This window comes from Anabrus simplex, chromosome 4, assembly GCF_040414725.1.
Source record: "Anabrus simplex isolate iqAnaSimp1 chromosome 4, ASM4041472v1, whole genome shotgun sequence".
Classification (NCBI taxonomy): Eukaryota; Metazoa; Arthropoda; class Insecta; order Orthoptera; family Tettigoniidae; genus Anabrus; species Anabrus simplex.
The window spans coordinates 180,231,094-180,244,316 of NC_090268.1; the positions used below are offsets into that span (position 1 = coordinate 180,231,094).

A 13,223-nucleotide genomic window follows, 5' to 3' on the forward strand; every position below is an offset into this window, starting at 1 on the left:
GGTGAAGGAAGAAGAGCATGAAATATTGGGAATAAAAGTGTGTGGTGTGCGTATTGCAGACACAAAGATCCACTACTCGTGCAGCCAATGAAAAAAGTACTGGTCAGTGTTTGGAGAACGCTGTATTTCTGCGGAATATCCTTGAATATGACATGTAAATGTTCCACTGAACTGAACAAACAGTTAGGACTAAAGGCAAAAGTTCAGTAACTACAACAATTTTTCATTGCACATATCTAGGCGAGATTGCACCGTCATTTGTTTGTTTCTATCTGACTTCTCGCAACAGTAGTGATCGTGCGGTGCACAGGGCTGCCAACTGTTGATCTTAACAACTGGTCGTACATTGTTAGGGAACGAATCTCGTACGGTGATAGCAGCTAGTGACCCCATTGATCTGGACTGGTTGGGTCCGGATAGTGACAAAGACATTGGTCTGGATTGGTTAGGTCCAGTTGGAAACAAAGGGACTACGATCAAGCAAAGGGCGCCTGGGGGCATAAGCACCCAGGTTAGGGCCGCGAAGCGGCTGTTAGGCCTCAGGCATTTAGTACGGCGATAGCAGAGTATTCTATAATCAATAGTGGTGAAAAGCTGACGCTGAAAAAAGAATAAATTGTTCAGGGTAGGTAGCTTCTCAGGATCGAGAGTGCAGTGCATTTAATGTGCCATCTGCCCACTAATGACTGATGATTGTTTTCTAATTACCTCTGTTGGTATTGATATGGCTTTGTGCGGTGGGTGTGTGATTAGTATTTTACTGGGTTACTGTACACATAAGTATTAGTAAAATTTAGTATTTGTGGTTTTGCTTGCAATTATGAGAAATGCAGCGATTTAGTGGAATTCTATCAGCAACACAGCTTGCTTTCTAGTAAGAGAGTGTGTGAGAAATGTGGTCGGGACGTTACATTGACTGTGCTTAAGAAAACCAATCCAACAATTTTCAACTGTCGTCGGAAAAAACAAAGAGGGTACCCAATGCTGTTGGTACACAAGTGTGCAGAAAAATACTTTCTTTGTTGACTTTAAGTTATCCCTATTTGAAATTGGTTACTTTTCAGCTCTATGGTGCATATTGCCTAAATTTCTCGGCCCGACTATCAAGTTGGAGTTGGGTTTTACCTAAGCAACCTTCGTTGACTGGTGCAACTTTTGTAGGGAAGTTTATGTGGCGTGGGTGGACATGAATAAGAAAAAAATAGGTGGTCCTGACGTAGTCATAGAAATTCACAAAAGCCAATTCGGGAAGTCGTAGTACACTCGAGGTAGGTGTATGGTGGACAATGGTTATTTGGAGAGGTCGAGAGAGACAACCGTAAAAACTTTTCTGATGCATTGAAAATTACACACGTGTTCAGCACTCCATTTTGAACATTTTCAGGTCCCGAATAGATGAGGAAAGCATGAAACTTGTAATTCATATCATGGAAGTTACAAGTTTTGATTATGTTATTGATATAAGACAATATATTTTCATAGGTTATGGTATGTTGTTGGGAAGAACAACAATTTGGGGACAAGCAAAGTGGGTCTGGGGGCATAAGCCCCGTGAAGCGGCCTTAGGCCTCTAGATTCCACTGCAAACACCATTGGTCTGGACTGGTTAGGATAGGGGCTGGACAAGAGCATTAGTCTGGTTAAACCTGTCATATGGGGACAAGCAGTCGAAACTAGAGACTTGAGGCCACTTTCATTGCTCCTCTCAACACCATACCATAACCGACGAAAATAAATTGTCTTAAATCAATAACATAAACAAAACTTGTAACTTCCATGAATTGCTTTGAAGTTTCCATGCTTTCCTTACCTACTGTAAGTTGACGCTTTCCTCTACAGTAAAAGTGACCCGACTATCCTATAACACCTCTGGAAACAAAGATTGCTATGATAAATACAGCCCTCCTACTTAATTATAAGTAATTATTACCAATACTATCCATAAAATCATTAAAAATCCTACATTTCGGGACCTGAAAATATTCGAAATGGGGTGTTGAACACACGTAATTTTCAATGCTATATTATTATTTCCAGTCCCCTACTTCTTCATCACCACCTACGTGTTAAACATAATATTGTGTAAAAATTCAGTGGTAACGAAACATGCATTTCAAAATAGTACCTATGTGATTAAATTTATTGATTTTGTGATCAAAATATGATGATGCTGCATTTATTACAATGAGAATGACGAGATTTAAGTAATTTTAAGTATAAAACAAGTATTTCAGAATAGGTCTGCGAAACCCAACCCGTGCACTCGTTCAGTAGTGAGTAAACGAGCAATGTTGAGAAGTACACAATTACATTCAGCATACCATAAAATACATTACAAAACCTACTCCCGGAAAACTTGCTTCTCGGCGCTACAAAAGAAAAGTAAATAATATGAATGTTTACCTCGTATTATTTCCTGGAGACTGGTCTGGTGAAGACCATGGCTAGAAACCCACTCCTAGCCTCCTAAAATATACATTTACAATTAACGAATGATGAGCAGATAACAAAACAACATTCGTCGTACATTATTTACACCATACGGTATGACAGCCGGCAACCAGATGATAGAACACAGAAGGCACAGCCACATACCAAAACTTTCACCTCCTTTCACCCGAATCCGACCCACAAAGACGTAGCGTCCGTAGCGAGATCTGACATGGCATGATTTCAGCCACGGCCATCTAGATCAATGTCACGCACGGCGCGCCTACACCATCCTCACAATCGTTCGTTAAGCAAACCGCTTCAATCCCATATGATGCCTGCTCAGTGCGCGAGAATTACAGGGAAAAACAGTAGGTATACAGCGTACAGGTACACCAAGACCGACTACAATATATCAGACCTTACTGCTACTCTCGATTGGGAGGAAAATGGCGACTTCGTGGGCGAGCGTTTGGGATATGTGGTTGGTTCATATCTGTGTTTACATTCTGTAAAGAGTGTTATTTTGATCGAGTTTATTGAAGTATAAAGTATATGTTTGATAAAATAGTAATCTATAACGGTTTATTATTATGGTGCTTTGTTAGGAGTTTATATGATGGTATTTTTGATGTATAATAGTGTTTATATTGCCGTGCTGTATTTCACAAAATGGGTCGTTCCTGCTGCGTTCGTGGTTGTAGATCTAATTATACCGTTGCTGAAGCTTTTAAATTCCCTGAAATGGATAAGGATTATTCACCGGGAGAATTTGGAAATCAGAGACCAAACTATCGTATGCTATGTGTGTAACAAAAATTTGTGGTTAGGGAAGATCTCTTTCCAACCGATAATGGTGAGCCTATTCGTTTTTGTTTTCGTATTCAGTCGGAGTAATTTCATGTAAGTTGACGATAAGTACTAGTTTCTATGTAGAATATAAGTGTGTGAGTGTATTTATACGGCTCGGTGGTCACTAGAATCTGTAATTATAGGCAGTCATGTGAGAATATATTAGTTTTGATCGTGTTGTGAACCGGATTTAAATCGAACTATGGAAATGCCTCTCATATACATCTATTCTTAAGTTCTCCAAGGAATAAAACATTACGAGAGAAGTGGATTAGGAACATACATCGTAAATATTTCTACAAAAGAGTAGTGAGCATATGTCATCTGAGAGTAAGTCTGAGATTAGGGAAGACTATTTTTTCTAATTCTAAATGGTTGAGCTATTCGTATTCCTCGAAAAAATAATTCATTTAGATATTGATAATTGAAATGGTGATGTTCCTTCAGTGTCTATGTGCTTCAAAGTTTCGTGTGATTTAGATGCAATTGTATTTTGAAAGAATCTGTGCTTGCCTGCGGGAACATTTGGCTAGATCTTGGTGTATGACAAAACTTATAGTGCGATAGATGAAGCAATCTGAACACTGTTACACAGAAGAAATAGTGACTTGCAGGGATGGTGGTGGTGGTGATTATTGTTTTAAGAGGAAATACAACTAGGCAACCATCCTCTATATAACATTAATCACAGAGAAAGAATGGAAGGGGTCCGACACTTCGAAAAATGAAGGTATCGGCCGAAGGAAGACAAGGGCCACGAAGGGCATAAAAATGAAAGACTCCCTAGGCATCCATACGTAATACCATCGGGGTCAGAGAAGAACAAGTGTTGACCAAGGGAGGCCGGATATGATAGATGAAAGTGAGGAGCCTGGCACAAGTAAATGGAAGCAATGCCAGGACTCAGCTGAGGGCCCCGTGGTCGCTCCAGAGTTCAGAGCCCCTGGGGCCCCTTTTAGTCGCCTCTTACGACAGGCAGGGGATACCGTGGGTGTTATTCTACCGCCCCAACCCAAAGGGGGGATTTTCAGGGATTAGGTTTGTTTGTAACTCAGGGGTTTTATTGTACCAATATCTTCCGATTCATGCTGTGGATGTCTGTTATCAAGCAGTCTACACCAAATTGTAGCTCGTCCATGTAGGTTAAAGACATCGTTGTTTAGAGTCAATAGAGTTGTTTTACTCATGTTCTTCAATGGGGAAAATCTTATTATATATTTCGTGTCTGAACGCTTCATTGCTAAGTTTACCACCATGGTTGGAAGTGCTTCTATATCATGTCAACATATGATATAAGAGTTTCCAGTAAGGAAGGCTTAACATCACCGGGGCTGTTCATTGGGCTGGCATAATTATTTCGGGTGTACTTCATTTTCATCATTTTCATAGAGTGCTAAACATTAGAAATTGTCCACCACTGCGAAACTAAGACAACACGTTATGTTTCATAGTTCTTATGAGAGTGAATAAATTGAGGAATTTCGCACCTTAAATTATTTTTAAACATTCAAAATGATGTTATAAATATTATTTTAACAGTTTTATAATGTATTTCCATCTATCCAGCGAAGTGTAATCTAAGAGAAAACGTTATTTGATTAAGTGACATTTCGAAATAATCAGCTTGTTGTTCTCTTTTGCTGTGGGGCTGTCCATCTATTCTAGCAGAATATGCGTGATTCTAGTTGATCATATGTGATGAATACTTGTTCGCGAAGCGTTTTCATAGGTGCAACAGTGATTTTCCTTATGATGTTATATTTATCATGTTAAATTACCTACCACCGTTTGCAAAATATGTACGTGATCTTTTCTTAGTTTCTGGCGGATTGAACCAGATATTGTGTAGCTCTTTCAGTGGTATCAATACAAGTAATTTAATGTGACGCCGGGCTGAGTGGCTCAGGCGGTTGAAGCTCTGGCCTTCTGACCCCAACTTGGCGGGTTTGATCCCGGCTCAGTCCGGTAGTATTTGAAGGTGCTCAAATACGTCAGCCTCGTGTCGGTAAATTTACTGGCATATAAAAGAACTCCTTTGGGACGAAATTCCTACATCTCCCAAAATCGTGAGTTGGTTTATCGTCGAAATGAAGTTATTGCGTGCTACCCTAACCTTCATCAGTCGGCAGCTACTGCGCCCACGACGTCCACCATCTTCGTTTTGATATTACGGTCTGATATATTGTAGTCGGTCTTGGGTACACTATTTTACATTAGTTGAATGAGAGCAGGACGAACAGAAACGACTTCCTCTGAATCGCATATGAACAGCAGTGTCACCAACCCGATTTTCTTTAATATGCTACATCATCATCCTGCAAGAGCTAAATGATTTATTGATGTTTGTTGTTTAAAGGGGCCTAACATCGAGGTCATCAGCCCCTAATGGTACGAAATGAGACGAAATGAAATGACAACTTAACATTCCAAAATCCTCCACTGACCAGAATTCAAAGCATGAGGGCGAAGAATGAATATGTGACGTTACTCGCAGCCCCTGCTCCTCTAGCCACGAGCAATGTAAGTTCTGTGATGTAGTCCTATATAACCGCTCTTTATCTTCTATGGTGGCTTGGGCGGAGTTCGACAGGGGGGGGGGGGGCAAAATTCGCAGTAGTGGAGAGGTAGTGGGAGCAAAATTCAAATTTTCCGAAGCGAAGCGCATTAAACCATAAAGAAGAAGAAACTTTGTCCACCGTAACGCTTCTGCATTTGGATCAAGTGCTTTATGAACGAAGGCTTAATTTTTATTTTATTTGTGGTAAAATTCTGTGAATGTGTGTTTGTAAGTACAGTAAGTATTTCTTTTACACCTCGTGTTCTGACCATCCCTGTTTTCATTTTTGTATTTTTGGGTAGAGTTCGTACTAACGAGTGCTTTTATTTTGCGGCAGTAGCGTTTCACTGCACTCCACATGTTCTGAGCGGGGCTATTTTAAATCCGCCTCGTGTTTACTGCCATTGGTAAAACTTCCGCAAGCGGGCCGGGCATGGCGCGCCTCGCACTCCGCTCGCTGTACGCACGGAGGCTTGGCGGCGGGTGATGCTGTTACCAACTGTTGAGGAAAAGTGACGATACGTTACAACCACTAAATTAACTTTTTTCTTGCCGTGCGGGCAGTATGCGCCGCGGCGATAGTTAAGAGCATCTCGAAGGGAGTGTGGCCCCCAAAGGGGGCCACTGTTCTCATAGAGCTTGGCCTGGATTTAAAAAAGAGCTCATGACAGAGCTTGGCCTGGATTTAAAATGATAGGTTACAGCTACTAAATTACATTTTTTTCTTGACGATCGAGTGTTTATATTTTGCGCGGTATGGTATCCCTGTGGCGACCGACCATGCGGCCTCTAGCGGGGAAAAAGTTACATAGGCTTCTTCACAGCTGATCGGAGCTGGCCAATGGGAGTAAAGATAATGGTGGTAATTTCTTCCTTCATGCTGTATTACTTTCTGTTTTCCTATAAAAGAAAGAATGGTTTTGGGGGCGGGATGGTGGGATTATAGCAAGCGTAGAGGAAGGATCTCTCCTCTCAGGCACTCCAGGTATTGTAAAACGTTCCTTTTCAATCTTTACTAATGATGACCAATGCCGGCCCGCTTGCGGAAGCGCCACCCGCCCATTATTTAATTTAACGTATAGTGATGCTTTCTTCTGTTGCAGGTTATGACTTTCGAATATCGCTGTTTTCCGTGTTTAATTCGTAGTTAGTGGGAGCAGACTTCATATTTTTTGCCAAGGAACGGTTCGTGTATTTAAAGTGCTCTACTATAAGCCCTATTTTTTTTTTTTTTTTTGGTAAAATTAAGTGAATGTGTAGTTTTGAGTATAGTTTTACACCACGTGTTCTGATCATCCCTGTTTCTAGATAGTGGAAGTAGCGTTTCGCACCTTTCCACGTGTTGTGAGCGCGGTTGTTTTAAGCTTTTTGCGGTAAAATCCAGATATTGTAATGCCTCGTATTAGGTGCCAGTTAAGTAATTTAACGTATAGTGATGCTTTCTTCTGTTGCAGGTACTCAGTGTGTTCTGACTTTTGAACATAGTTGGGTTTTTTTCTCCTCTTTTGTAGGAAAATGCAGTGAAAGTATTTTTATTTCGTGTTTTGTACGCTGTGTGTTTATTGTGTTCTGTATTTTGACACAGGGTTGGTAAGTAGCGTTTCTTACAGCACTCCATTGTGTCTGCATGGCTATTTTTATTTTTGTATTGAGGTAAAATTCCGTGAACGAAATGCCACCTCCCGTGAGCTGCCGAATTTGTGACAAAACTTTTCCCAGAATGTACAATCTGAAAAGACATTTCTATAATTCATCCTGGAATGGATATAATCCACAAGAAACTAGGCCTGTAATGAACCTACCAGTTAATCTGTTTAGCTGTCAATTTTGTGACATATCTTTCCCCATGAGCGTTCAATTTAAAAAGACACATTTCTAATATTCATCCCGGAGGTGAATATAATCCAGTAGAAACTGTATCATGCCTGTTTAAGTGTGCAATTTGCCAGCAAGATTGGTATGACCTTGACATTTACAAGGAGCATGTGTGTGAGGCCCATGATATTACAATCAAGACAGAAAGTCACGAATTTCTATCGGAATCAGAATTTTCTACGTGGAAGCAGACGGTTGAGCATAAGGACAATGCATCATTTGTGATACACAGACAGGGCAAGACTCGTATGTGATAATTCTTTTGTTGTAACATTTTATTGCCATAGATCGGGGAAGTATAGGACAAATGTTTTGCCAGAAAGTAGACAAAGAGAATCAAAAATACAAGGAACTTCAAAAACAGGTGGTTATTGTCCTGCTAAAATTAATGCAGTTTTTAAAAATGGGCACGTAGCAGTAGAATTTTGCAGGACACCAAAATGAACTGGCAAAACTTTCTTTAGGCCCAGCTGAACGCAGTGATTTAGCAACAAACATTGCAATGAAAGTGTCTCACGGTGATATTTTAGATCAAGTAAGATCGTCCGTAAGTAAAGATAATCTCAGACGAGAGCACTTAATCACAAAACAAGACCTTTACAATATCGAAAGGGCTTTCTCCCTAAATAGTGATGCTGTTAGACATCCTAATGATGCAGTAAGTGTGGATGCATGGGTAGAAACAGAGAAACAGCTGGGATTTAATAGCGTTCTGTTTTGCAAGCCTCAGAACGTGGTCCTACCTGAATAACCATTTTTGTCGAGAAATGATTTCTTTCTAGCCACATTCACGGAGGCACAGCAGGAGATGCTGCAGAAATTTTGTTCGGACTGTATCTGTGTGGACAGCACTCTTGGTTCGAATGCATACGGGTTCGAGATGGTTACGGTACTTGTTTTAGATGATCTTAGGCAAGGGCTGCCGTTGTGCCTTTTTTATAGGTAGCAAAATAGATTCTGCAACGCTCAGAGTATTTTTTAGTTGGATCAAAGAGAGAACTGGAGTGATCAGTTGCAACGTATTCATGTCGGACATGGCAGAATCGTTCTATAATGCATGGCAAGAAGTTATGGGTGAATCCAATATGCGTTTGTTTTGCACATGGCATGGAAAAGAAATCTGACAAAAATTAAGGACACAGAAAAGCAAAAAATAACTTTCGAGAGATTGAGATCTGTTCTGCACGAGACAGATGAAGCCACATTTAATATTGGGATAGATGAAATTACACGTCAGTTATTGGAGGATGAGGAGACAAAGGATTTTGGCTTGTATTTCCAGCAGCGGTATGCAAGATGCTGTAAGGCGTGGACATATTGTCACAGATTGAATTCCGGCATTAACACTAACATGCATTTAGAGGCAATGCATAGAACTCTGAAACACGTGTTATTGAAAGGACAACCAGTAAAACGACTAGACAAAGCAATTCATGCTATAATCCAATTGGTTAAAACTAAATTGTTTGACCGTCGGGTTGTTATAGAGAAAGGAAAAGTGACTGCAAAGTTAAGGGATCTTAGGGATCGTCATAAGAAATCGTTACAATTGAGGTCCAATTTGGTATCGGAAAATGGAGACGGTGGTTGGGCTATTGCCTCGTCAAATGTTCCACAGTTATATTATACTGTGAGGCTTGTGCAACCAGACTGCAGTTGTTCCATTACATGTACACACTGCAAGGCTTGCATACACAAATTTAGTTGCACTTGCATTGATGCAAGCATTAAGTGGAACATGTACAAGCATATACACTTATGTCGTACATTAGCACCTTCTGAATGTACCATTCAGTCTTCAGGAAATGCTAATATGGGCAAAGAACATATTGTTGCTGCCGAAAGAAATGCCATTTTAAATGAAGTTGGCAATGGTGAATTAATAAGTAGGCCTGCAGTAGTCGATATTGCCAGATTAAGAGCAGACTTGACTCGGCAATTTATTAATGTTCTCCTTAAAGTTAATAATGTAGAGCAATACAACATCTGCAGTCAAAGTCTGAAACAGTTAGTTCCTCTTCTGAATGCTTCTGAACAGCATATTGCAACTTTACCACAGACCAAGAGCAATGTTAGTAAGAAAATTGAACTTCAGAGGCACTTTAAATGCACAAGGTAAAAAAAACTTCCAGGGCACAGACTATGCCAGAAGCAATTAACACTGCAGCGAGTGCAATAGTCTCTCAAGGAAATGACTAGGACAATGGCCTAGATGTTAGGCCCCTTTAAACAGCAAGCATCCTCATTAATAAAGGAGAGAGACGATTACTTCATTCTTCTTGTAAAATTTAGCTTTTAATGAATCCCACTGGAGGTAATCTCTGACTTAAAGGTCTGGAATGTGGGTTAGGTTATACTTATCCGTACCAAATTCTTTGAATTTGGGCACCGGTACCCGGTATTAATGCCGGGCAGGACCGTTATGTAGGGTATGATTCTATCATTAAACATAAAGTTCTACAAATTACAGTACTCATTTTTAATTCGTTACTGCCATTGAACTTATTCCGGAATTGTTCTCGGTTTATTCATTTTCTACTACACATAAAGACAGTCTATAACCACACATCGCCTCTCCCTCTCGGTTAAACAGTGCCACACACACCTTTCCCCTAGCTTCCCTCTACCAACAGGTTCTACTCTTTGGGAAGCTGCGAGGGAGGCAATGGCATATCACCGATTCGTAATCACTGGCAATTTGACCTAACATAAAAATATTGCGCATATATAAGTTAAAAAGTGACTTGAAACCTACAGTAATTATGGTTATTAATGTTGGGTACTTTAGTTTTTTCTTAATCTTATATTACTTTTAGACATAGAGGAAACCACCTGATATAAATAGTGTGTACTGAATTGTATAGAATTTCCTAGTTTTTCTTGATCTTGTATAAACTTGACGGTTGTGTATGAAGAGATAAGACCCGTAAGTAGTGTTTACTTTATTCTCTAAGTTGTAATGACAGAAAATAGGTTGTAAGGTATTTCCTCGTTTTCTTAATCTTGTATTAGTTAGGAACCAGATTACCAAGAAAATTTATAGAGAAACTGAAATCTCAAGCAACAAGTAGGATGGATTAAGGTAATTAGAGAGGATATGGAAGAACTACAAATAACTCTGGATGATTTGTAAAACAAAACTGCAAATGTAGAGAAACTGATAAACATAGAAATAAGATTTAAACCAAAAAGAGACAAATGACATGCAATGAAATGGGTACTTACAGATGTGGAACGACAGAAAAGACCAGAACAAATGAAAAACTACTGGGCAATTTGGAAACAAAACCCATTAAAGATGACCAGAGAATGATGGACTGAAGCGGTCCAATGAGGCCGTAAAAGAAGAGAGGCGACCTCCAAGTAGTGTGTACACCGAATGAGTTGGGCCGTGCAATGCCTGTGAGCTTGCGTTCGAGCCCTGAATATGGTTTTCCGTGGTTTCCCATTTTCACACCAGATGAATGCTGGGGCTGTACCTTAATTAAGGCCACGGCTGCGTCCTTCCTTCTCACTCTTAGCCCTTTTCCCCATAAGACCTATCTGTGTCGGTGCGATGCAAAGCAAATTGTAAAAAAAAACAAGTGTGCATGTGCTTTATCCTATATGATGCTGTGAGAAAATAGTTTGTAGGGTGTTATTTTTTCTGTATTTTGTATTACTTTTGAATAGATGGGAGAGCTTGAAGGTTTCATTTGAAGAGAGATAGCACCTCGGGCAAAATTCTTGTAAGAATTATGTTGTGTTATGTGTGAAGTTTTGCTAAAGAATATTGATGTTTTTGGCCATTCCCCGTCCCAGATGAGGTCTGAAACTTAAATCTATGAATTGAATTGATTGACACACCGCTTCTCTTGTTAAAGTAAACCTTCAGTTTTCATCTTAACCAGCATTGTGGTAAGGGTTTTTCATTAAATAAAATATTTGTTTTCTTAATTTTAATTTTCAGGAAATGGTTTTGATATGTTTCGACAGTGGGAGTAGATGAAAGCGTAAAAATGTTTAAAAAGTCAAAATGATTGTGATCTTGGCTTACAGGAGGTGATGGGTAATGGTGGGATTACACCTTCCTCTATTCCCTGGGAGAGGGTATATAACTGCTGAAGCTTGTTACTATCAAGAGCACAGGGTGCTGGCTTATGCAAGAATGGTAATCAGATTTAGAAACTAAAACCTGCATTAACACTGCAAGAAGAACTTTCCTTGTGTACTACTATTACCTCAGGTTTCAAACTTGTTGTGAAGTGTTGATTTACCTGTGCAGCTGTAGTGTGGAAGGGTGAACTGGGTCAAATGTAGGTGTATCACAGAATGTTGGGGATCCTCTGCTATGCTGGGAAATCGTGTGCTCAAGAAATACGGCAATGTAGAAGGGACATCATGTGCGCGGGCAGAGATCATCCTGTTCACGGAACAGTTCGAACTCTGTGATAAGATAAACTCTTGAGGTCATCGATGTCTGAATGCATTTGTTTTACTGTGACGTTCGAAAGGACTACTTCTTTGACACATGGTCACTGGCAAGGGAATAACTTCCTTGTAAATGACTCTTTCACATCATATCTTAGAAGTGAAGCTTCCACAGTGTGAAGAATTATTTAATTTAATTTCCGGGTTAAACCGTGTAGTACTTGTACGCACGTCACGTACAGTTTGCTGACGTTTCGAATACATTGCAGTATTCTTTGTCAAGGAGACTGAAATACCCCTACTCGATCCGAGGTAATAAGTCTCCCAGACAGAAATTACACTACTAGAGTGGCCTTGATCTTGGCCTTGTATATCCTAGCCTTTCTGACGTAAGCCCTGGCTGTCTCGTGAGAATTCTGGAAAGTATGCGTCACAGCCAGATAGTGGGGACTTGCCCGCGCTGTTATGTAATGGGGTTGCGGCCCGTGTGTTTATGTTGTGGTCTGTATGTCTTAAACTATGAATGATAGGCATCCAAGTATTACTGGATCGAGTAGGGGCATTTCAGTCGCCTTGACAAAGAATACTGCAATGTATTCGAATCGTCGGCACTCTGTATGTGATGTGCGTACAAGTACAACACGGTTCAACCCGGAAAATAAATTAAATAAATCTTCCACATCATCTTTATAGTATAAATTGTTTTTACTTGTGGCAACAGAAATTGACACTTGTTACTTACTAAGAAGCGTGTGGGTTTTTCACCACCCACAGGCTAACAGGCAGAGAAACGTATGCTGCTGGCAGGGATCCACACTGTATCCTGCATTACTTTGCTATCTGTCTTTTAAGTCATCTTCCTGCTCAATGTTAAATGTGAACCCTTTGTAACTATTCATTGTTTTGTACCAATTATCCTTGAAATCCAATTCCATAAAGAAATCAATAATCATTGTTACCGTGGTTTGGTGGATCAGCAGAGGTGAAAGAAGGTGCGGGGGTGAAACGGGTCTCAGAATACGAAATTCAAGTTAAAATAAAATTTAACAAGGTTATATTTTCTTTTCAAGATTAAGAAATAACAAGTAGAACAGGTACT

General features: G+C 40.0%; 1 long non-coding RNA gene across 1 annotated transcript in view; it reads right to left on the reverse strand.

The window, feature by feature from the left end:
* Positions 1–2,757, reverse strand: part of LOC136871747 (uncharacterized) — a 28,950-nt gene extending 26,193 nt beyond the window's left edge. The window contains exon 1 of the long non-coding RNA XR_010859808.2: positions 2,404–2,757. This is a non-coding gene — a long non-coding RNA (uncharacterized lncRNA). The remainder of the gene's footprint in view (positions 1–2,403) is intronic.
* Between the last annotated feature and the right edge of the window lie 10,466 nt (positions 2,758–13,223).